This window comes from Medicago sativa, chromosome 6 (assembly GCF_051527215.1).
Source record: "Medicago sativa cultivar Bolivia chromosome 6, Bolivia_mono, whole genome shotgun sequence".
Lineage (NCBI taxonomy): Eukaryota > Viridiplantae > Streptophyta > Magnoliopsida > Fabales > Fabaceae > Medicago > Medicago sativa.
In genome coordinates this window covers 90,201,351-90,225,666 of record NC_140754.1, presented here as the reverse complement: position 1 = coordinate 90,225,666, position 24,316 = coordinate 90,201,351, and the positions used below count along the sequence as shown (strand labels likewise).

Genomic DNA, 24,316 nt, shown 5'->3' with positions numbered 1-24,316 from the left:
ATTCAACTATAACTTTCATGTAAATTTATTTAAGGTTGATCAATGTGTATAACAAAAGAATATTGTGAGTACACATAATCAAGAACTGTAAGAATGATCTGGTTGGTATTGGTAGATACCCTTGACATAATATAAATGCTACCAGCCTAGGCTCCACTTGCAGAAACAATTTAAATTGTGCTTTGTCAACCTTGTTTATCTCTATCAATTGTCCAACCTGCAATTTGAATCAGAATGAGTATAAAAAGGAACAACTTCCAATCATAAAGAAATCGGTGTGCTGCATTAGGACAAAAAAACTGTGGGATCCAAAACAAAACCACTTGCAAGTGTTACATATTGATTATAAAATTTGAAGAGATTAAAGAAGGAAATCAAAATGGCAAAAATAAAAGTAAAAATAAACAAAGCCAAAACAGGTAAAATTAACTGTTCATCAACATTGCTCGATGCCATTGTCATCTTCCTTTTAATTTGATCTACTGTTATATTGAAGTTCTGGTTTCTTCTCAATTTCAATGTCACTATCAGATTCTGGTCCCTATCATTCATGTATTATTTGAACCTTAAAATTTCTTTTCATAGGGAACAATTTGCTCATTTGTTGTACATAATGTATTAAAAAAATTCATTATGCTCAATTCAAGAAACCTATCTCTTACATTGAGCAACAAATAGCCAATATCAGACAACTTTCTTTACGCGCCACGGACCGTGAAAGACCAAAAATCTTAATACAAAATATTGAATATTAGCTTGTACCTTCATCTTTTCAGCAGAAGTGATCATGCATTTGAATATTAGCTTGTACCTTCATCTTTTCAGCAGAAGTGATCATGCATATGACACTATCAGCGGTTCTTAGGCATTTAATCTTCTAGATTTACTCTCATAATAGAAGTATAATATCAACTGGGCATTCCCAAAAGGGTTCCTATCCCATTTGGCACCTACAAAATCAAGCAGAGATGCACAATTCAAACAAATGGGATATCAACCAGCTCGATGAAGACAGAGAGCAAGTTGGTACTGAGCCCGGATATTACCACCTTCGGAAGCTTTATACAACCATTTTAAAGCTTGCTCAATGTTTGGAGGCTCAACTGCATAGCATAGGTATACCTTTGTTAGACATAAACTATCATCATAATCTTCTTTTCCATTCCATTCTAAGGATAAACTAATACTCATTAAAATTCACAAAAGATATACACACGCTATAAAAAGTAACAACTAATTAAATCTAACAGATCATTGTATAAGAATGTATCACACTTACGTGCATATTAGCATTATTTCAGCTAACTTAACTGTGATCTATAAATGGATTCTTATAAGAATGTATCACACTTTAAGTGCTTGGATTTTGAAGTTAAATGCTAACATATGTCTTAAACTTACTGCCTTCGATGGATCCAAATAAAACTTTCATTTTTAGAGTGGAAGAATATATGACATTTAACTATTTTGTGAGATTAGTACTATGATTTTTAACTTACTGCATTGATAAGGTTAATGTGATATTCCTATAAACAGTGTGTACAGATTAGCACTATAACAGATAATCTAAGTGTGATATATCAATTAAACCGCACAGCAAGGTAGCAAATGAAGGAAAATATACTAAATCAACAACTAAACTTATCATAGGTCTTATAACCATACCTTTTCATCTACTAATATCATCTGAATACTTCCCTGGTCCGTAGGATTGGCACGGTCTGGTGTAGTCCACATGTTGATGACACGAACCTTCAAATTGAAATCAATCTTTCCACCAACAATCTCTAAGATTTGAGTTATCTTTGCTGAACTCCCTACAAATGAGATTACCAACATACCACATCAAAATCGCAAAAAAAATTTAAGAGTTTGAATCAAATAATTGAAAAATAACTAAGTTGATTTCATGAATATAAACCTTTGTTTACCATTTCTGCAAGTTGTGAGAGAAAAGATATCAGTGTATAGTGATATTCTCAAACTACTGTGAAAAAATGTTGAGCCTACAGTCAAGTGGTGTACATGTATTTATAGACCCTTAAAGATATGATGACTCTAAATGACTTAAGCAGAAAATGGCAAATGCATACCCCTTGTCCATCACAACAGATAGCTGACAAATGGACACCCGCATTAAACTTTTGCGTGCTCAATTCTGGATGCATGAAATCAACAAAGCTTTAACAAAACATATAACACCACACCAACTCAACCAGAATCAACCAAAATTTCTCAACCAAAACCTTCATATAATAACAACAACCTCCAAAAAAGAGGATCCCTAAATCGATTAAAAGGGGAAAAATAAAACAGCTAGAAACTTTAGGAACAACATGCACAACGCTGGCAGAAGTTTCACCCTTAGAACTTATACACAGGGACATTATTTAAGTGTGACAATGCATTATAATACCACTTATAAGATGTAAATAAAAATTCATATTTATTTAGATAATGAATGTATGCATCTATAAACAAACTTATAAACAAACAGATGCAACATTTATTTTACCACATTTTGTTACAGTTACAATAACTTAACCTAATATTAAAATACTGATTCTCTCTTTTATATTAATATTTATGTCACTGTTATACCAATTTAAAAGTAGTTTTGGGTAATCAATTACAGTTGTCATATCTTACAATTTCAAAAAAAATAACATTCTAAGATCTACCACATAACTCTGTCCTGTGTTGTATATCTAATATCTACTATCTAGAATAAGATAACTTTTAACACAATGTTTCATAATAATTTAGCTACACCGTCTCCTAAGTTTCTATGATGTAAAGAACCCAATCATAAGATCCAGATAGATAAGGGGAGAACCTCCCTAGAAAATGGATGTTTAGCTACTGTGAAACACATGCTCTTATGTCAGTGTTAGGTGTAAGCAAATAGCTATAATTTGAGACAGCACAGTAGGAATAAATAAATCAACAAAACATTTCAGACAATTCTGCTAACATACCAGCTTGAATGAGTCAAAGAGAGACTCCACTGATGTGTATGCCAAATAGAGAAGAGCACTTTTGTAGAACTCGGAAAATTCCTGACGGGATTTGTGATATTGGGAAGACACCCAGTAATAGCTTGCATACACAGTTGGATCAATATCTGTCATGTTGTCAAGTGTACTCTTCCTATTTTCCAGAAGATTCTTGCATTGCTTTTGGTCACCTTGCTCAAGCTTGAATAAGGCAATTTGCATCTTAATGTATAGGATAGGCTTTTCTATGCTATAGGATAGGCTCTTCTATGCACTTCTCTCTAGTGGCTTGCAGTTTCTTAATGACCCCTTCAAGATAACCAATGGCAGCTTCTTTCTCAGAATACAGTCGAGAAACCATCACAGCAAAGTGTGCAAGCTTGGGAAGGTTGATTTTGGTCTCAAAGTCTGATGAAATTGTTATATAACTGTATCAGAGCATCACCAGCCTGAAAATTCGAAGTAAGAATAATCCGTCAAACACCCGCGGAATAAATTATAACACTAAAAGTCATGTAAACATGATATTAGAAGAAAAAAGAAATAAGAACTTGCACTGCAGAGTAAATTATGACACTAAAAGCCATGGCAACATGATATTAAAAGAAATAACTGCATAAATTTTGTAACATCCTCAATGGCATGAAACACAAAAGGCAATAGATGAGTGGATGCATTAGTTAAACAATCACAACCACTGAAGAATGAAGCTAAACGTAAATTTTACACAAACTTTCAACTTAGGGTGTCAAATGATCATAAATTCCCTGACCAAGATACCAAAATTTGACAGCAAAGTACCAATCCAAATAATTTTTTCTATTCAATTTTTCAGAAGTAATAGATGGAGTTCCTGAAAGGGAATATGAAATGGGACTTTTCTGGTTCTAATCAAATTTGAAGGAAAATATATAATACCCCATTGCATTGTTGAATCATAGTAGCGCATGTTTTCTGGAAAAGGGCACACGCCTCTCTGTCAAACATCACCAAGGTTGCACTGTCACTGTTGTCAATCACCCTTATCTTGATAAGAAACCTGCAAAAAGAGTGGTTTTAAATCATTGGAGCCATTTAAGGTGAACTCTACATTGAAAAATAGCACCACAAGTCACACAAACCATATTTCATAAAATCAAAAGAAATTAACCTTGCTTCTAGCTGAAATCAATGAACTAAAGGTCTTGACAATTTTTCTGGTGGATCTTTCTCTAACTTTTCTTCATCTAACAGCTTGTTTCTCCTTCACTTCCTCAAATTCTTCATCAGAGCTAATAACAATAACTTCAGGTTCTGCAGGCTTCTAAGCATGTTCCACCCTTGTTGCAGGAACAACGTTCTACAACAACAAAGAGTTCCAACAGAACAATTTTAGTGATACAATGTATTAAGGAAACACAACCTTTGAAAATGGAACAGAGTAAACATGATAACAGCAACAACAAATGTACCTTGTTCTTCTCGGCAGCGGCTTGAGCAAGAACCGCTAACTGAGCCCTGCAGCAACAATAAAAACAAAGAATCAGGCAAATTATAAAGATACACAACATGAGGTAATGATTTAATTTCAATTGTAAAGTTATGGAATCAGCACCTTGTGAGGCATTTGGTGACATTAGCATTAGCACCAAGATCTGCTGGGTTGATTACAAGATTTTGGATATCTTGAAGTACTTTTCTGTTTCTTCCTTCAACCCCCATATTCTTTTGCTTATTCTCACCTAATTCCATTAACCAAAAATCATAAATCAAACATTATGACATTATTTCACTGAACAAAAATTATAAATCACACCATAGCACAAAAATGTAAAAGAAAGGTACCACCCATGGATTCACTTAACATTTTCTAGATTATCACATAACCTTAATACTTAACTAAACCACCCTCAAATTTCATTTCAAAATCTATAAAAATTAGATAGACCCATATACACACAGAACAAATTAATCACAAAAAATTCAAACTTTGATTGTTAAATAAAAAATCAACAACCTTTAAACACAAACAACCGAAGAAAAACATAAATTCAGAAGATCAAATCAAAAACATCAATTAAATCAACAACAACATTAACAACATAATTAACAATTTCATTAACAATAACAAAAACCCAATCAAACAAAACTCACCATAAATCAGAATTGAGTGGGTGAAATGAAGAATTAGAAGTTGATAGACCATTAGATTAGGCTGAAGATTACAAAATCCTATTTGCATGTGGATTTTGGTGAAGAAATTGGTGAAATTTGATGGAAAGGAGAGAAGAGAGGGTGAGGCGTGTTTGAGAAGAGAGAGAGAGAGTTCTGCGGTTTTGGTGAGAGGAAGAGTAGAGAGAAAAAAAAATGAGAGAAAAAAATGTGGTTTGGCATATATATTTCTCTCTTATCTAATTACTGAATTACCAAAATGCCCCTCAGAAGGGCAAAATGGTAAAAAAAACAGCTATGTATTGTCCTACATATATAAGTAGATAACAGATATAAAAACACTTATTCAGCAACTTAAATTCACAACTTAATCGCTTATGACAAATTTTGTCAAAACAACTTAACTGACATCATATGGCTTCTAGAGATTTCAATTTCATTCCAAACTCTACTTCATATATCCAAACATGTTTGAACAGCTCTAGAACAACTCACACAACAATTTAGGCATGTTAATCCCCATATAATCAGCACCAAGCCACATAGGAACAAATTAATTACTTACGGTAGCTTTTACAAACAACTAAACAACACTTACCAACTTCAATCTTTCTTAATTCATGCTCACTTAAGTACTCATTCACAGCTCCAACTGATAATCCCTTTTTACTTTGTGCCCAAATCCAAACAAAGTCTAAAATCCAAGCTTAAGCTTCCTTATAATTATACCCAAGCCTCAATGTTAGCTCTCCTTTCAATTTCTTACTTCTAATGCTCAAACAAACATGACTCATACCATAAGTACACAGCTGCTACCACATGAGTTCATGCTTGCAAAACTTCAAAAGAGTAGAAAACATGAGAGGAACACAGCTGAGAGGGAGAAAAGGAGATGGTTTTACTAGTTTTAGGGCTTAAATGTGACAAGAGTTAGATTAAAACCATTGTTTGTTGGATTAAATAAATTTTGGAAGGATGAATTGGTGATATTAGAGTGAGGGTTATGGGAGGCCGATGGAAATTGTAGAGAGAGAAGGGAAGATGTTGTCATATTTTTTGAGAGAGAAAGGATTAGAATTGTGTAGAAATTGAAGATATTTCTCACATATATAACTTTTACGGATGAAGTTACCATTTTACCATTGGTAAAAAAAAAACCTTATAGATAATTTGAAAAAAGGGTTAATTATGTTTCTAGTCCCTATAAAATAGCGACGTTGTAAATTTAGTCCCTACTTAATTTTAATAGCATTTTTAGTCCCTAATTTTGTTTTTCTGCACTGAGTATTAGTCCCTACTCAATTCAAATTTGTTTAATTTATGCTTAAACTCTTAAATTTTTGAACAATTTTTTGCAGACATGTTTAGAACATTACTAAAAGTTCGTCCGCAAAAAATTATTGCAAAATTTGATTTCTACATCCAGATTTTATTACTTTTTATCTTTAACTTTTGTCGTTTTAAAAAATTCATATTTAATTCATTTCATGTCAGAAAATTCTAAATTTTAGTAAACGAACCTTTCATAGTGTTCTAATCTTGTCTCAAAAAAATCGTTCAAAAATTTAAGAGTTTAAGGATAATTAATCAAACTTTGTTTTAGCAGGGACTAAAATTATAAGTAAATTTTTTTTATAGGGACTAAAAATGCTATTAAAATTAAGTAGGGACTAAACTTACAAGGTCGCTATTTTATAGGGACTAGAAACATAATTAACCCTTGAAAAAATAGCTGACACAGATATATGACAAATGACAGTGTTGTTAAGCGGGATATTACAAATACTATCCCCATACGGCATTTCTATTATGACCTGTGGTTATTACACTTGTGAGCAGATCATTTGCAATTATTTATACAAGTGTCTAACTTTTAGGGCGTATTACCCTTTTTTTGAAAATATTTTATTTTTGATTTCGTGGTTTACAAATAGAAACTTGAGCTCATTTCATTTACTGCATTTCTATATAATGACCGAAGGGAGAGATGCAATCAAAAAAAAACCTTACCCCTATTTAAGAAGCAAAGTAATACTAATTATAATTTTTTTGATTTAGAAGCAACTCAAAGTATTACTTACTTGCTTTTTGAAAAACAAAAAACTAACTGTTTTACATATAGTATTATGCCTTTTGACTCGGTGAATTAATGAATATGTTTTATCATTGATGATTTTATTGAGCTCTTGACATTATTTGAAAGAACTCATCATTGAAGAGATGCAATCAGTACATGCAATTGGTATTTAGTTCTATGGAAGTAATAGTTCTTCATTGCAACCATTTCCTTGCTTGTATACTCTACACTTTGAGAATATGCAAGAGTGGGTGGAATTGAACTTGATTGGAGGGTACGATTACAAAGTTCCCTCGTCTTAAAACTTCACCACTAAGTGCAAAATTGAGAGTAGGAAACATACTTGACAAATATCATTCCATAATTGAACTTGATTTAAGAGAAGGTAATCTACTGGTGCAATCAATGCCATCATCAGAACGTGTACTCGACCAACTGATGTTCCATTTGAGTTCTCTTCAACAGTTAACCATAGAAGGATTTCCATCTCTAATGTCTTTCCAGTATACAGTCTACCAAGAATTTTGAATTCCTTCCTCATGAATATTGTCCCAATTACACATTGCTTGAGGAATTGAAAATATCTTATAGTTGTAATTAAATTATATTATTTACCTTGGACGCTCACCTTGGCATCAAGAGTTTATTTTTTTCAAGGTTGTAAACATCTGAAATCAACATTAATTGCAGAAGATGCGTCACAAAAGAATATCTTACTCCCTCCGGTCACTATTATAAGCAAAAGTTCACTTTTTAGATACATTGAATAATTAATGTATCTAGTCTTTATTATGGACTAGATACGTTAATTATTCAATTAATCTAAAAAGTCAACTTTTGCTTATAACAGTGACCGAAGAGAATATTTCTTAGAAGCATCAAAATATGGAATTGTAAGGTTTATTGTTTTATAAGACTTAAAAAGAAAATATTTTTTGTATGGAATGTCAACTATTCGTATAGTATTATCTGGACAATTCTAAAATGACTAAATTGATTCACGTTATTCAATTTAAGGGACTAAATTGACATTCTAAAAGTTTGAAAGACTAAACTAATCGTAATTTACAATTGGAAAATGATATGCATCCCGAGGAATGGGATGGCGATAATTTCACGACAGTGTAACTGTTCAATATATTTCCTATATTTCATCCATCACCCCCTGATTTGTGGACAAGCATGCTTTTAATTGGCTAAAAGTTTTTCGTGGTGCTCTCGGGATCAAAATTTTCTAGATAAATAGCATCACTCTTTACAATTTGGAGTATCAAAATTTTGTTTTTTTCTTGATACGTTTCCTTCACTAAAATTCGAGATGTACCCCAATGGACTTGAATAGAATCTTAGTTCCCTATATCTTGGAAGTCAAACGTCTTCCACTAAATCAAATCTCTTGTGTTGGTTATTATAATGCTATTTTACTCAAAAAAATACTCTCTGATCACTATTATAAGGAAATTTCTATTTTTTAGATTCATTCAATAAATGATGTATGTGGTCTATATTGTAGACCACATACATAATTTATTGAATGAACCTAAAAGTCAAAATTTGCTTATAATAGTGACTGGAGGGAGTACAAATAACTCTTCAATCTCCTTCCATGTTAAAAGCTTCCCGCATCTCTCTTCACCTACCCTCCATACAAATTGATTCAACCTCTTTTCACGTTAATTGTGTCTTTCAAACTCTCTTCTATCTATGTACAACCTCCCTTCTCATTCAATACTATTCCTTTCAACCTCTCTTAAGATACAAACAAACAATCTTCTTCCTTCATTCGTTCTCTCTCAATCATCTAGTTGTTCATTTCAAATTTCATAAATCAAAAGTGATATATATATATATATATATATATATATATATATATATATATATATAGAGGGTTATGTTACAAGACACCCTTTGGTGGTGTCTTTTATCAAGCAACACCTTAAGGTGTGATTTTCACTTTTTAGTTATAACTTTGCTAAATGACACCTTCCTAAAAGTAAGTTGGTGTCTTTTCGCAAATGCTCATAGAATAACTTGATAAAAGACACCTTCATAAAAGGTGTCTTCTATCATAACTCATATATATATATATATATATATATATATATATATATATATAGAGAGAGAGAGAGAGAGAGAGAGAGAGAGAGAGAGAGAGAGAGTGAGAGAGAGAGAGAGATTGCTCCATCATTTAACCAATGATGATAATAGTACTCCATAAGAGTCACTTGCATCTACATTCAATTACATGAGTGTATGATGCAAATCTCAACAATCCAATTTAATGTATTCTTGCGACATAATCTCAAGACAATGAAGAATATCAACTACATAATCCCAACCGACATTAATTCCAAGACAATGAATTTGTGTGACAACCGAAATTTTAATTAAGAAACAATGGTCAACTACATAACCCCAACGTACAAATGGTAGTAATTAACTTTCGGAAAGAAAAAATGAATGAATGCAAAGCACGACCAAATTGAATAGAGGAAATCAACGTCAAATTAAATTTAAGAATGCATTAACTATATTTATTCATTCATTCATTAATAATTCTTTCTTATCATGATACAAAAAAGTCATATAGCATCTGAGTGCACAAATCATTTGATTCACTTAATTGAATTAATGATTTCCACGGCACTTAAGTGCCGATGGATTAAATTGGACTTCGGCTGTTAATTACCGCCGGTTAATACTGCTGAGGGGGCATTTGAGTAATTTACTTGTGTGTTTCAGCCAACAGTGATGGTCAACATCAATTTATAGATGAGTTTGGATCTATCATTGTTTATGGTCCACCATTACTTTTTCATAGTCCATAATCGGTAACTAACACCATTTTTTTATCAAAGAAAAAAGACTATTACTTTTTTCACCCTATGCCACTCTCACGTACCCTGTAAAATTTTCAAAAATGCCCTTTGCAGTTTGGATTTCATAATTCAGACGAGTTCGAATTTCATAATCCAAATTATGCTTATGTATAATCATCAATCTTAATCTCTTCCATTTAAGGAATTTTGAATTTTACTTTTAAAAACAACCAAAAAAAAGGGGTTTATCCATGTCAAATAAAATCATAAAAACACAAGGATGAGAGTTAGGAAGATTAATATTGTCCTTAAAATGACTATCCATGTTATAAACAAGTTCAGAATTGGTGCTGATGCAGTTTAGATTACGTAATCCGAACTGCATTAGCTCCATGAAAAAAAGGGTCTAAACGATGGAATTTTGGATTTTGAGGGGCGGAGTCCCGTAAGAAATCTCTTCTAATGGAGTCTTGATCATAAAAACACAAGGATGAGAGTTAGGAAGAATAATATTGTCCTTAAAATGACTATTCATAAACATGTTCAGAATTCGTGCTGGTGCAGTTTGGATTACGTAATCCAAACTGGATCAGCACCATGAAAAAAGGGTACTTAGGGGGTGTTCGGATTCTATAATCCGAAAAAATTAAATAGCGCCTCCTATTTTTTGAGATTTTCGGATTATAAAATCCGAATTGGTGAAAAACTCATTTTTTTTCACCCTATAACAAAGGAAAACACCAATTCGTCTTTTAAAATCCGAAAATCTCAAGGAGGATTTTGGAAGATATAAAATAGGGTGAGCGAGAAATTAATAGGGTGAGAAAAGTAATAGTCAAGGAAAAAATATCTAAGGGGGCGTTTGTTTGAGGGAAATAAAAATAGTTCCCAGGAATCTAAGGTTGGAATTACATATGCCTTTGTTTGGTAGATGGGAACAAAAAAAATATGCCTAGGAATAAATTATACCCAGGAAAAAAATAATGACAGTTACACCCACGTTGGACCCACGTTTTGCCCACTTTTATTCCTGTCAAATAGGATGGGAAAGTTTTATTCCCAGGTAAATTTCTGTAAAAATCCAATTCTACCCTTAACCAATGCTTATCACCTCCTATATGATTGTTGAAAAGATCATCTGATATCAATATTTCTTGGTTGCTGATCGTTTATAAATTTTGTCCTCAATTTTTTTAAAAATGAAAAATAATTGAAATTATTCTTTACAAGAAAGATTTCCTTTTATCGGTGATAATTTTCTTTGTTCCATTGGGATTTTCCCCAATTGAGTTTGGACTTCTATGCATTGATTTTGGGATGATAGCCAAGATGGAAAGGGATGTGTAACAAGAAAGAGAACCTGGTTTGTCTAGAACTCAGGAAGGATTAGAGTTTAGGCTCTTCATCAACAGGATTTAGAAATGTCGATGGTATTGACAGGGGTAGTTTTATAAATTTAACGTTCATGCCATAAAAAATTCCCAGGAATTATACTATTGACCAAACACTTTTTTCTACAATTTCCCGGGAATAAAATTCCAACATTTATATTCATGGGAAAGTTAATCCCAGGTATTAATTTTGTAACCCTCAAACAAACGCACCCTAAGCATTCTTGGTTAATGTAGCTCTTATACGTGGTTGATTATATAATGGATGATTAATGTGTTGCGACATATTATCATACCAATTAATTATTTATTGAATGTAATTAATCTCATATTTAGAAATTAGAATGTCACATATTTGTATAGAATTATTTGGACAATTCTAAAATAACTAAAATGACTCACATTATTCAATTTAAGGGGCTAAATTGACCTTCTAAAAGTTTGTAAGATTAAATTAATTATAACTTACAATTTGGAGTACCAAAATGTTTTTTCGTGACACATTCCTTCACTAAAATTCGAAATGTACCACAAGTGACAATTGAATGGAATCTTAGTTCCCCATAGCATAGAAGTCTAACCTCTTCCACTAAACCAACTCTATAGCGTTGGTTATTATTATAATGCTATTTTACTCCAAAAATACAAATTACTCTTCAATCTTCTTCCTTGTTAAAAGCTCCCTATATCTCTCTTCGCATACTCTCTATGCAAATTGATTCAACCTCTTTTCATGTGAATTGTGCATTACAACCTCCCTTCTCATTCAATACAATTGCTTACAACCTCTCTTCACCTACTCTATAAAATGCAAATTACATTCAAACTCCTTTAACACTATAAAATCTCTATTCAGCCTATCTTAACCTATATACTCCTTTCAACCTCTCTTGAGATACAAACAATCTCCATTCATTCGTTCTCTCTCTCAATCACCTAGTTGTTCATTTCAAATTTCATTTATCCAAAGGAAAATATATATCTCTCTATTATATCTATTATATAGATTGCTCCATGTTTTAACCCATATGATAATTTACTACTAACAATTAATAGTGACCTACAACTACATCGATTACATGAGTATATGATGTAAATCTCAACAATCCCTCCATAATTTGTTTACGGTTTACGACTTTGAACGTCAAACTTTAAACTAATTGGCCGAATAGGATTGAAAAAAAATTGTCGGCCAAAGGTTGTGAATCGTAAACATACCACGTATGGGGTTGTATACATATTACATCCATGGATAGAATATGGATCCATTATTGCGCCGGTAATCACCAACAAAGATTTCATAAAAAAGGTTGGGAAGCTAATGCTACCTTTTTATAAATGATTTTATTCAATTTACATTTGTAACTCACTTACTAGTTTTATGATAATAAAAAATACAATGGTTTTGCTGCATTGGACTGTATATGTGGTAAACCGTTTTTTTTTTAAACAAAACAAAATTGTTTCAAAAATAAAATTTGTAGAAATCAATTGATAAATTTCACAAAATTAAATGGAGTGACACTTACTTAGATATATTGGCATTTGCTTCTCAAATTTGTGTCTTTCTCTAGTTTCATAATTTTTTTTATCTTAAATTTTGATTAAGTGATTACTTTTTTTTTTTTTTGTGTGTATGGATAGGTAGGTATATATACATTACTCTCTTTATCACAACCCATTTCTATTAATTTGGGGGCAATTATTCTAAATATTCTTTTTTACCCTCATTTTCTACACAATCAGAGTAAAGATAAATTTTTAACTTTACTTTTTTTATATTTATCTTCTAATAATAACTTAAAAATTATCTAATTCAATATTTCATTCCTTTCAATTTATGTTTTTTTTTCTTTCAAAAGAAGGCCAAGTATATAACTATCATTTTCATTATATATCATCTATCTCTTTATAACATAGTTATCACATACCTTCTTTATGGGATGAATTAATGCCTTTTTCTTATCTCGAAAGGAGGAGGGGAATGCACACATATTCGATATAAGATAATCAAAAAAATTTATGTTAAAAAAATATTTATACTGGGGCTTTGCCCTTGTCTTTCAATTGAAAAATAACAATAAGAATATGAAAATATGGTTGCCTCAATGTCGTTGTTGGCATGGCGTTTAGGGCATTGAATTTTCCTCGATCAGGGTCGCTAATATTAGGGTTTCTGAGAGTAGATGTAAAATTGGTAAGGCTCGCTTGACTCTACCAAGGTTTGCAAGTCGACGATGGTTGTGGTTGATCATCTCCGGCGTAGACAAATCTCTCTTGCACCACCATGTTTCAAAGTTCAATTTTCTTGATATGTTCTTACTTGGATCCATTTCGATTTAGGGTCGAGTGTTTAGTTTCAATGGAAAAATCTATCAAAATTTATAAAAATCATGTTATCTTGTTGTTTATATTTGTTTTGCCCAAAATGATTTAGCCCAAGATAATTTATGCCCTTTATTTTTATCACACTATGCCATATTTTATTTTGAAAATACCCTTTCTAAACCATGTTTCATATTATATAATGTGAACCCTTTCTATATATAAGTAATGTAACTCGAAATCTTCCTCGTGAGTATAGCTCAGTTGGCAAGGACAATGCATAATATATGCAAGGTCTGGAGTTCGAATCCCAGACACCACAAAAAAATGTAACTCGAAATCAGAAAACTTCTCTCTTCTCTCATTTTAACAGTTTCACTTTTGCCCTAAAACTTCTCCTCTCATACCCCAGAATCCGAAAATCCAACATTGAATGATTCTAAAAAAAAAAAAAAAATAGTAAAAAACATCAAAAAGGAAAATTAATTGTGTTAGGTGAGAAGCAAAGATTTAACAATACATATACTCATGTTAATTTTCACTTTTGGAGCGACAAAAGCAAAAGCAAATTCTAGAAATTAGTTGTCAAGTTTGCATGGGTCCTTCAACACTTGTATTTTTAATACATGTCATTCCTTGTCAACCACACAAACAACTATTGACACCAACGCAAAATGGGTTTCACATAGGGATGGCAATGGGTACCCAATGGGCAGGGTACTATGGTACTCATCCCCATACCCGCGTTTGTAAAAAATGTCCGTACCCGAGCCCGTACTCTCGTGGGCAACAACTTTAGTACTCTTCCCCATATCCTATGGGCACTTAAGTGCACATACCCGCACCCATTACCCGCACTTTAACCGTGAAAAGACAACAAAAAAACACCACAGTTGAAATAAAACTATGATCCAATTTTTTTTAAATCAACTCATAAAATAGTACGAATCGTAGTATTTAGCCAAATAAATAAACATCCAAAATATCCCTAGAAAGAAAGAAAAAAAAATATACTTTACGTAAGTTATACGTTAAAAAGTTGTAGTTGCATGTTAAAGTCGTATTAAATTGTTACTAAAGTTTATATTAAATTGTATTAAGCTCTTTTAGGGTTAGGCTTAAATAGTTAAATAAATTAATTAATTGTACACAAAAAATAAATAAATTATTTATCATATTATATAAATACATATATGCTGGTTGCGGGGCTGGGTAGTACAGTGCCCATACCGATTCAAATTTGCGGGTAATTACCCATACCCAAACCCAGACCCATGAAAGCGAGGTTTTACCCTATCCATAGCGGGTATTTTTTGCGGATGCCCATAGGGTCTGGGTCCAATTGACATCCCTAGTTCCACAATCAACTCAAAGTGAGTGTAAGGACAACCGATTGTCTTACCAAAAGAATTACTTTTAGAATTTGATCATGTCCACCAGTTGCTCAATATTCACCGTCTTCCTAGAAAAAAAATAGAATCAATACAAGATTTTCAAATTGAACGGAACACAACAATGTTTCAAACTTTTTAAATAGAACGGAACACAGCAACGTTTTACTCCCTCCGTCCCATATTACTTGACCTATTTAGAATATTTGCACTATTCATGTACCATGTTTTGACTCTATTTTTCAACTAATATATAAAAACAAAATATAGCATATAAGATGTTGTTAGATTCGTCTCGATTAATATTTTCAAAATATCAAATTTTCGTAATTTTTTCTACTAGATTATTAAAGAAATTTAAGTTTAAAATTGTGCATTGGCATACGTGACAGAGTCAACCAGGTCAAGTAATATGGGACGGAGGGAGTAATTTTTAAACCTAGCATAGTACTATACTAACCTCATCCTTGAGACTCCCCAAAATAATAAATAGACAAAACAAATTAAGGGGCACATAAAAATAATATACTATCTAAAGTAACCCTCTGCCCATGGACAGATATGTCTAAGGTTTGGTGTGGGTATGATATGTTTAAGGTTTGGTGTGGCTATAGCCACACCAGCTTATGCCATATTTTTTTAATCAAACGACGTTATTTTGGTGTGAAAAAAATGTTTAGTATACTACTGAGAGCAAGGGCGCACCTCTCTTATTTCCAACCAACACCCCTCATGTTTGTTACCTCTCTCACCATCGATTCAAGATCGTTTCTTACTTCTAGGTTAGTCCAATTAAAATCCCTTATCGTTTTTTTTAATCTTGTTTTAAATTTTTGGTTCATCCCCACTTCTCTAGGGTTTTCATCATCTATAAATAGGGATCCATTTGATCTAGGGTTAAATATGTTTTTGGTCCCTATAAATATATCAACTTTTTGTTTTAGTCCCTCTAAAATTTTCCTTCAACTTTTAGTCCCTATAAAATTTTCAATCTTTACTTTTGGTCCCTCATTTAAAGTAAACTCAAATGTAGAATTCATATTTTTAAATAAAATATTGCAGAAAAATGTTTAATATTATAAGGATCTCTCCCAAAAAAATTTAGAATTTTTTACCAAAACATGAATTAAATATGAATTTTTATATTTTTGGCGGTAAAAAATTCATATTTAATTCATGTTTTGTTAAAAAATTCTAATTTTTTTTGGGAGTGATTTTTATAATATTCCATAAATGTCTGTGTAATTTCATTAAAAAATACAAAAATTTACTATGTTATCTTTATATTTTTAATTCAAGTTTTTAGAATTGCAATTCACATCAAGCTCGACCAAGAAGGAAGCTCCTTATTTGTGGATTCATTTTGTAATAATTGTGCAAAATGATATTGATATAATGAATTAGTGTAGGTAATTACTTCTATAATGAATTTGTGCAGAATGATATAAATGAATCAATTCAAAGTAGCTGGTTTCCCATACTGAATTTGTTAAATTTCTTTTAGTTTGGATAAATAAATATTTACAATAATGGCCCATTGAATGTTTTTCATCTTGGAATTGAACTCGGTATTTAGTTATGTTCGTCTTATAACTTTTATAAAAAGAGATTTTCTTAAAACAATTAGTAATGATGTTATTTTAGATTATTTTTATCAAATATTACAACTTTTTTAGTATAACGTAACTTTTTAGTAAATTTAGTTCTAAACCAAAAAATTTAGCCTCAATGATAATTCATTTAGGGGTCCGCCCATAACTCTGCCTCAGAAGATTTTGGTGGGTTACCCTCTCTTGTAGTAAGTACTAAGAGAGGACAATGACAAACAAACGATCAAGAGTTGAAATTGTTCATCTGAACGGACTCCCTCCACCTCGAATGTTACTGAGAGCACCAAGTATGCCCCTACACCATAATTTTCATTTGATATGACGCCTGACGTGGCAAATTAGACACACACAAAAAAAAATGATCGTACATACCCATGGTTTGCTATTTCATCATTAAAATTCTTTATAGGTAACATTTCATATCCTTAAATAAAAATTAGATGTTGAGATGTCTCATTGAAGGATCATGAAATAAAAATTCACACTTCAGAAAGACATATCAAGTTATAACTCGTTCATATAAATTGGTCAAAAACAACTGCTTGAGTCTTGAATTTATCAAAATAAAACTAAGAATTTTCGGATGTCCATGTGCAAGAAATTCGTTGTCCATTGCATAAGAAAATCAAATTCAGTTTAATCTGCTATATTATACTCAACAAAAAGTTATCAAGAACATGCTCCATAACATGATCATAGATAAAAGAGCTAAGCTATGTGAGTTATGAAAAGGTAAACTCAACAAACACCAACTTTTGATATGCAACACGTTCGAACTGCAAATCAAATAATAAGTTTAATTAAGTTCACATTCGAAATAACGGCTTCATAACAATAAAGGTTTTTTTTGGTTACATAACAATAAAGGTTAAACTAAAAGCTTATATGGTTGACCACATGCCTGTTTTATTTAAAAATATTTGAGCACTATTTTTTTTTTATAATCTTGCTAGCAAGTCATGACAATCAAATCAATCAATATCAACAAAATAGGGAACCAAAGCAAACAACAAAATGTTAATTAATCTCATATTTAAAGTGACTTATTATTGAATGTTTCCTTCAAAAATAAAAAATAAAACTATTTATTGAATGTAATTATTCTCATATTTAAAATATGTTAACTAGCAAAATTATTTTTAAAATTTGTGTCAAAATTCATTTTCTCTCTTCTAAATTCATCCTCTAACAGAAAGAAATGTTAAATAAAAATTATGAGGAAATTAAATTAGCAAAGGCAAATTCTAGATACCTTCGTGGCTTGGTCTATCATTTGACTTGTATGTGGCATGCATGTTACTAGGGTTCATTAAATGTGTGTGTGCGCGTGTGTAAATGTTGCATGTCAGATTATACGTTATAACAACTACATATTGGATACAGGAGTAATGCTAACAACACTATCTTTTGAGCACCCTCTCTAATCCTCAATCTCTTATTGGTTTAAATCATTGTAAAATTACACTTTAAAAATTGAACCCACAAAAAAGTTATACACAAGATTACTGAAAAGTTGCTTGTGCATTTTTGCCTTCTAATACCGGTTCCATACTTAGACACAGATTCAACAGGTCTTGAATTGAATTTGTGTAAGTCTCAACTCTTGTATATTCACTGTTTGTTATGGAATTTCCATTGTCACAACTCCAATCATTTGCATCCAAACAAGTAAAAGGCTTTAATACCTAAAAAAAGAAGGATCACGTTGTTAATATATCATTGTCTTATAATTTAGGAAAAAATAAAATCACGATCATTTAACTTCAGTTCTATGTATTCTTCAAAACTTTTTTAGTCCTATGTAAATTTTATTCATTTATAGGACTAAAATATAAAATATCTTTTATATGGACCGAAGTTACACAGATCTGATTTTATAGGGACAAAAAAGACATTCAACCCTTCTATCATCTACCTTTGGAATGTCAACCATTGGTATAGTATTATCCGGACAATTCTTTTTTTTTTTTTTGAGCAAATCCGGACAATTCAAAAATAACTAAATTGATTCACATTATTCAATTTAAGGGACTAAATTGACCATCTAAAAATTTGAAAGACTAAACTAATCGTAATTTACAATTTGGAGTATCAAAATTTTGTTTTTCTCCAGGTTATTATAATTAGAGGTGTTTGCGGTGCGGTTTGGTTCGGTTTTGAGGTTAAAAGTCATCCGAACCGTAATATAAATAAGTATGCGGTTTGGCTTGGTTCGGTTGACTTTTAAAATATAATCCGAACCAAACCAAACCAAATCAATGTTGTTTGGATTGGATCGATTGTTGCTGTTCTTTAAGACAATAATTTTTTTTTTTGTTTTCAACGTTAAAATCAAATTAAAAAGATAAAACACAACATATTTTCAACAATGTTTTAAATTTCATCCAACATTACAATTTTGTTTCTATCTAACAATGTTCCCAACTATGTAGATCAAATTAAAATGTGGACAAAAAGTAATCCTATTTTGTAAGAAATTCAAAAGACTAAAATTTTAATAATTCTCTAAGAGTTCAAGTAGAACATAAATACATTTTTGATAGAAAAACCAAAAAAGAAACTTAACAGGAGAAAATAATATTTCATTTTATTAAAGTTGCCATTGAATTTCTATGAGTATTGGTCTACATGATATGTATTTAATTATTTTTTTTCTTGTATTGCGATTTGATTTGATTTGGTTCGGTTGGTAAAATCAAAACCGCAAACCGAACCATACCATTCGGTTGAGTAATAAAATGATCCAAATACATCCGAATCAAATAAGGTTTTTTACGGTTTCGATTTGAATTGGTTCGGTTTGCGTTTTTTTTTTTTGAAATGGATCGATTTTGAACACCCCTGATTATAATGCTATTTTACTCAAAAAAAATACAAATAAACTCTCCAATCTCCTTCCATGTTAAAAGTTACCTACATCTCTCTTCACCTACCCTCCATACAAATTGATTCAACCTCTTTTCACGTGGATTGTATCTTTCAACCTCTCTTCACCTATTTATGTACAAACTCCCTTCACATTCAATACAATTGCTTACAACCTCTGTTCACCCAAAAAAACCTCTGTTCACCTGCTCTATAAAATGCAAATTACCTTCAAACTCCTTTCGCACTATAAAATCTTTATTCAACCTCTCTTAACCTATATGCTCCTTTTAACATCGCTCGAGTATAAACAATATCCTTTCGTTCGTTCTCTCTCAATCACCTAGTTTCTCATTTCAAATTTCATAAATCCAAGTGAATTATCTCTCTATTACATCTATTATATAGATTGCTCCATCTTTTAACCAATGACGATAATTTAGTACTGACATAATATGCAACTATATTCGATTACATAAGTGTATTGTGTAAATCTCAACAATCCCTCTATATTATGTTTACGATTCACAATTTTGACAGCCAAACTTTAAACTAATTGGCTAGACAAGGTTAAAATTAGTTTGTCGGTCAATGACCGTGAATCGTAAGCATAACTATCAGCGCGTTTTATGCATTGGGTTGTAGAGATATACTCTCTTCGTCTCAAAATATAAGGAAAAAAGACAAACTTTTATGGTATGTAATATTGTTTTTTTTAAACCATATTTTTCAAGAAAAACTTTTGTTAATTCTTATGAAATTAAATGCAAATTACATTCAATTTTCTCTCTTCCATTTTCTCCATAATCAATAGCCAATAAAAATTGTTTTTACAATTTCCATGAAACTTATTCCAAAGAAAACACAAAAAACTATACTCCAAATTCTTATGTTTTAGTTTTCCTAATAAGTGTGATTTGATTTTTTTTCCTTATAATTTGAGACGGATGAAGTGTTTTACATAAGCTTGTCTATCGTGTGCAATATTACACATGTTAAAGAAACTAAAAGTAACAAATTTTTATTAAAAAACAACAATTATTTATTAAAAAGTCATATATTCGATATGAAATACACAAGTACAAACTTACTATTTTGAACTTTCTAACATTTAATATAAAAGTAGCAAATTTATACATACATGATAGCAAATTTTCACTAACGCATGAATTCTGCCAGCTTATTTTTTCCACCAGCTTTTGTGAATTCCGCAAAACCGTGCTTTTCTATTAGTTAAATTTGTTTTCGCGAGTCTTTCTTGATAATATTTGTCGCCAACTTTTTTTGGGTGGTAGTCGGGGTTTTAACCCAAAACCTTGCATATATTATGCATTATCCATACCAATTGAGCTATGCTTACACGGACTATCTGTCACCAACTATAACAATGCTCTTTATTTTTTGTCTATGGATCGGTAGGTATACTTTACTCTCTTTGTCACAACCCATTTCTATTAATTTGGGCCATTTATTTTAATATCATTTTTGCCCTCATTTTCTACACAATTAGAGTAAAAAATTTAGATTTATAATCAAATTAAATGGTGGAGAAATAATAAAATAAATAAATAAATTTTTAGCTTTACTCTTTTATATTTACCTTCTTCTAATTACTAAAAAATTATCTAAATTTCAATCTTTCACTTCTTTCAATTTATGTTTTTATTCTTCAAAATCACTTCTTTCAATTTTTTTCCCTTTCAAAATAAGGTTAGTATATAACTATAATTTTCACTATATATCATTTATCTCTTTTTAACATAGTTATCACATACCTTCTTTATGGGATGAATGACCGATGGCCCTTTCTTTTCTTGAAACGGGTGAGGGGAATGCACGAATAATTAATATAAGATAATAAAAAATGAGACATTGAATAAGTGTTGATCCCTGAATCTCAATATACTATTGCTAAGCATAACCAGCTCAACGAAGTTTCACAATCTTGTATGGATAAAAGCAACACGTTTCTAATACAACAAATATCAAGGTTCTTTCTGGACATGGTTAAATGAATTGTAACAATTCTAAAAACTTTGTGGGAATCCTTATCTTCAAATGATCAAGGCTTGGATTATGATATTTCTGGCAATCAAGTTGCTTTTAACCCGGATATATGACCTACACTATGTATATTACTATGTATATTTCTAGAAGAAAAAAGAAAAAAGAGAAAAGAAAAGTCGAATGATTCTAAAGGAGAAAACAAATATTGATTCAAACCCGATCTAAGAAGGATGTGGACTTACCACATCATATCACCTTACATCGGTTGCAAACTGATGTAAAAAATCATTTTCAACTGATGTAAAAAATCATTTCTGTAGTAGTGAGTGGTCCACTTTTATTCAATTTCTTTAAGTCATAATAAAAGGAGTGAAGAATTTTATGATGACTCCTCTCTCCCTTTGGCTTTTCTAAAAGGATTTTCTGCTTTTATATGCTTCTTAGTCTAGTAATGTATTTATAAGCTTTTCCTTATTTCACTACTCTATATTAAACCAAGAAATGGTACTGGTACCTATTCCATACTAGAATTCCTTCCAATTTCTATTGTAATTCCTCACTAGTTTACTAAAAGAAATTTGAGTTCCTTTCACTTGCTTCATTCATATATCATAACACTTACACCTATTTATGAAGCAATTAGATACTAATTGTCTTGATTAAAAAGCAACTCAGAGTATCATTTACTTGCTCTTTAGAAAAACAAAAACTTTCTGTTTATAGTATTATCATATAATGCCTTTGTCTAGATGAACTATTGAATCTGTGTTATAATCGATGATTTTATTGAGCTCTTGACTTTGATGAAAGATTGTTGCCAATATGCTCAATCTTGGAATGGATATTCTCTATTTTCAAATGTTCTTAACTTTCTATTCTTACCCAAACCCTTGTATTTAGACATATTTAACATCACTAAATTATATCAAACTTGAATGTTATATGCTGGCACCTAATAGTATCCATAAAGGATATCAAATACTCACATTTTTATTATGTTTTTCTTGTCGGGATAAAATTTTTAAACATGATTTAAATGAAAGAACCGCCTCTCAACAAGATAATGAGATAGATACAAGTGATGATGATGGACTATCTCCTATGGATGTCAACCTGTTGAGTTCCAGGTTGATGAAGATTCAGAATAATGTTCTTCTCCTATCTTGGTGTGCTTATTTTCTTGAGTATTTACAGGTTCGAACTCTATTGAAAACAAAATGAATTGAGTTTGCATTAACTTGTCAAACTATCGAACACAAACAAACAGAAATCATTTGTTTGATTAATTTCATCTTTGAATTTTTTTTCTTGGGTAAATCAATGGTGACAACTACAAAGAAAATTTCAATTTCATTGCTCATTAGGTCCTTTAAAAAGGATTTCAATTTGAATTTAAACGTGAATACTAATTGTATAATTGTTTTAATATGATTTTGTATAAATAGGTAAAAACAAATATAACTGAAAGATAAAAATTTGAATTGAAAAGATTTTCATTTAAAATTTTGGGGGGTAGGGTAGCTCGATTGGATTGAACTAAGGGTTTAAGAACTTAATAAGTTAAAACATCATGTTCAAGTTTAGGCTAAGTAAAAAGAAAATAAAAAAAATTTCAAATTACATTTTTTTATAATATATATTACCCTGAAAAGTCCAAAATATATAGTTTAATAATAGGAATTCTCTTTGTCGGTAATATCTTACTCAAATGACAATACCGATATTGTTATCTTTGGTTTGGTTTAAACCCAAAACCTTGTAATTATGTGTGTATGTTTTAGTGATGTTTGCCACTTTGTCTACGGACAATACTTTTTTTTTCTTCCATGTAATAGGATAAAATAAAATAAACAAAGATTTGAAATAATTAATGTATCTAGTCTTTATTATAAGCTAGATACATTAATTATTCAATGTATCTAAAAAGTTGAGTTTTGCTTATAATAGTGACCGGAGGGAGTATGTCACGTTGAAAGCTCCTTGAAACCTCTCTTCATCTACGCTATATGAGTACAAATTATGTTCAACCTCACTTCACATTAATTGTAGCTTTCAACCTCTCTTCATCACATTCAATAAATGTGTCTTTCTACTTGCCTTCGCCTATAAACTCCTTTCGACCTCCATTCACACTATAAATACTCTACTATTTAACTTCTCTTCACCTATAAACTCCTTTCAACCACTTTTCACGTACAAACAAACTCCTTTCACTGTTTTTCACTCAAATCAGTAGCAGCTCATTTCAAAATTCTAAATACATAATGAAATTCGTTTTTTTCTTTCTATATTATATCTTTATTATATGTATTTATCTATATTTTAACCAATGATGGTAATAAAATAAGGGGTTTGCTAGGATACACCCACTAATTTTTATTAAGGTGTGTTTTAGCAAAGATATAACTAAAAAGTTGTTAAATACACCTTAAGGTGAATGTTGCTAAAATACACTTTCAAAAAAATAAGTGGGTGTATGTTAGCAACTCCTATAGGCATTTGCTAGAATACACCCACTTATTTTTTAGAAGGTGTGTTTTAGCAAGTTATAACTAAAAAGTAGTGAAATGCACCTTAAGGTGTAGCTTGCTAAAACACTCCCACATAAAAACTAATGGATGTGTTCTAGCAAATCCCATAAAATAAAGGCGCATAATTGCTTACATTTTGTTGTAGGCCATTGC

The 24,316-nt window shown here is 31.0% G+C and overlaps 1 long non-coding RNA gene across 20 annotated transcripts; it reads right to left on the bottom strand.

Annotated features, from left to right (window-relative positions):
- Position 1: 1 nt before the first annotated feature.
- On the bottom strand, positions 2-6,228 carry LOC146918099 (uncharacterized). Of its 20 annotated transcripts, none has more exons than XR_015015995.1 (12): positions 5,130-5,315; positions 4,591-4,717; positions 4,448-4,493; positions 4,147-4,335; positions 3,915-4,035; positions 2,979-3,445; positions 2,094-2,158; positions 1,932-1,987; positions 1,666-1,817; positions 1,047-1,103; positions 763-950; positions 2-217 (listed from the first exon to the last, which is right to left on the bottom strand). It is a non-coding gene; the product is annotated as an uncharacterized LOC146918099 (long non-coding RNA). The 20 variants fall into 20 exon arrangements; XR_015015994.1 differs by having other exon boundaries at positions 1,050-1,103; XR_015015993.1 differs by lacking the exon at positions 5,130-5,315 and adding an exon at positions 5,746-6,228 and having other exon boundaries at positions 763-1,103.
- Between the last annotated feature and the right edge of the window lie 18,088 nt (positions 6,229-24,316).